Genomic DNA, 3,144 nt, shown 5'->3' with positions numbered 1-3,144 from the left:
ATATATATATATATATATATATATATATATATATATATATATATACCCATAACACATACACACACACACACACACACACACACACACACACACACACAAATTTAGTGGATGGAGCAGAGCCCCAACAATCAAACTTTATTTTTTCACTTAGAATTTTTATAGATTCGTAGACAAATTTCTTTATAAAATTACCTTACAGATAAAATGTTTCACAACAGAGGAGTGATATAAGGATATCTGTAGTAAATTTGAAGCAGTGTTTCACTGTTACAATGAATATAAATTCATTGTAAGTTCAAAGCAACTGTTTCATGTGCCCTTGCTTTAACACAATGCAAACCTGTGACTTCATTTTTGGACATAACATGGAACCTTGACACAACAGTCAAAGAAAATGCAAATTTCAAAAAGATCCTAATTCAAAACATCCAGGAAACAATGAGAAGGCCAAACCTAAGGATAATAGGTATAGATGAGAATGAAGATTTTCAACTTAAAGGGCCAGTGAATATCTTCAACAAAATTATAGAAGAAAACTTACCTAACCTAAAGAAAGAGATGACCATGAAGATACAAGAAGCCTACAGAACTCCAAATAGACTGGACCAGAAAAGAAATTCCTCCTCACACATAATAATAAGAACAACAAATGCACTAAATAAAGATAGAATATTAAAAGCAGTAAGGGAAAAGGGTCAAGTAAGATATAAAGGCAGGCCTATCAGAATTACACCAGACTTTTCACCAGAGACTATGACAGCCAGAAGATCCTGGACAGATGTGATACAGACACAAAGGGAACCCAAAAGCCAGCCCAGGCTACTATAACAAACAAAATTATCAATTTCCATATAAAGACAAAACAAAGTATTCCATGACAAAACCAAATAAACAAAATATCTTTCAATGAATCCAGCCCTTCAAAGAATAATAAAGGAAAACACCAACAAAAGGATGGAAATTACGCCCTAGAAAAAGCAAGAAAGTGATCCTTCAACAAACCTAAAAGAAGAGAGCCGCAAAAAACAGAATACCAACTGTAAAAACAAAAATGACAGGAAGCAAAAAATTACTTTTACTTAATATCCTTTAATATCAATGGACTTAATTCCCAAATAATAAGATATAGACTAACAGACTGGCTACATATAAAGGACCCAACTTTTTGCTGCTTACAGGAAACGCATCTCAAGGAAAAAGACAGATATTACCTCAGAGTAAAATGCTGGAAATCGATGTTCCAAGCATACAGTCTAAAGAAACAAGCTAGAGTAGCCATTCTAATATTAAATAAAATCGACTTCCAACCCAACATTATCAAAAAATACAAGGAGTGGCACATCATACCCATCAACGTTATCTTCCAAGTTGAACTCTCAATTCTGAATATCTATGTTCCAAAGGCAAGAGCAGCCACATTAATTAAAGAAACTATAGTAAAGCTCAAAGAATACATTGCACCTCACACAACAATAATGGGAGACTGCAACACCCCACTCTCATCAATGGACAGATCCTGGAAACAGAAACTAAACAGAAACACAGTGAAGCTAACAGAAGTTATGAAACAAATGGATTTAACAGATATCTACAGAACATTTTATCCTAAAACAAAAGGATAAACCTTCTTCTCAGCACCTCATGGTACCTTCTCCAAAATTGACCATATAACTGGTCACAAAACAGGTCTCAACAGATACAAAACTATTGAAATTGTCTCATGCATCCTATCAGACCACCATGGACTAAGGCTGATCTTCAATAACAACAAAAATTATAGAAAGCCAACATTCAAGTAGAAGCTGAAGATCACTCTACTCCATGATACCTTAGTCAAGGAAGAAATAAATAAATTAAAGACTTTATACAGTTTATAAAAATGAAGCCACAACATATCAAATCTTATGGGACGTAAAGAAAGCAGTCATAAGAGGAAAACTCATAGCTCAGAATGCCTCAAAAAGAAAATAGAAAGAGCATACCCTAGCAGTTTGATAGTACATATGAAAACTCTAAAACAAAAGGAAAAAAAGTTCACTCAAGAGGAGTAGTTGGCAGGAAATAATCAAACTCAAGGTTGAAATAAAGAAAGTAAAAACAAAAAGAACTAGTCAAAGAATCAACCAAAACAGGTTCTTTGAGAAAATCAACAAGATCGATAAACACTTAGTCAGACAAACTAGAGGGCAAAGGGACAGTATCCTAATTAACAAAATCAGAAATGAAAAAAGATACATAACCACAGAACCTGAGGAAATCTAAAACATCATCAGATCCTACTACAAAAGGCTATACTCAAAAAACTGGAAAACGTGGATGAAATAGACAACTTCCTAGACAGATACCAGGTACCAAAGTTAAATCAGGATCATATTAATGAACTAAACAGTCCCATTCCCCCTAAAGAAATAGAAGCGGTCATTAATAGTCTCCCAACTAAAAAAAGCCCAGGACCAGATGGGTTTGGTGCAGAGTTCTACCAGAGTTTCAAAGAAGACCTAATTCCAATTTTCTTCAAACTATTCCACAAAAAGAAACAGAAAGTATTCTACCCAATTCATTCTATGAAGCCACAATTACTCTGATACCTAAACCACTTAACAACCCAACAAAGATAGAGAACTTCAGACCAATTTCCCTTATGAGTATCAATGCAAAAATACTCAATAAAATTCGCACTAACCAAATCAAAGAACACATCAAAACAATCATCCATCATTATCAAATAAGCTTCATTCCAGGGATGCAGGAATGGTTTAATATATAGAAATGGATCAACATAATTCACTATATAAACAAACTGAAAGAAAAAAATACATGATCATCTCTTTAGATGCTGAGAAAGCATTTTACAAACTCCATCACCCATTCATGTTAAAAGCCTTGGAAAAATCAGAAATTCAAGGCCCATACCTAAACATAATAAAAGCAATATACAGCAAACCAGTAGCCAACATCAAACTAATTGGAGAGAAGCTGGAAGCAATCCCTCTAAAATCAGGGACTAGACAAGGCTGCCCACTTTCTCCCTACCTATTCAATATAGTACTCAAAATCCTAGCCAGAGCAATTAGACAACAAAAGGAGGTCAAGGGGATACAAATTAGAAAGGAAGAAGTCAAAATATCACTATTTGCAGATGAT

The sequence above is a fragment of the Mus caroli genome, unplaced genomic scaffold (assembly GCF_900094665.2).
Source record: "Mus caroli unplaced genomic scaffold, CAROLI_EIJ_v1.1 scaffold_12888_1, whole genome shotgun sequence".
Classification (NCBI taxonomy): Eukaryota; Metazoa; Chordata; class Mammalia; order Rodentia; family Muridae; genus Mus; species Mus caroli.
The sequence above is the reverse complement of the archived record's forward strand: the minus strand, read 5'-3'. Positions refer to the sequence as shown.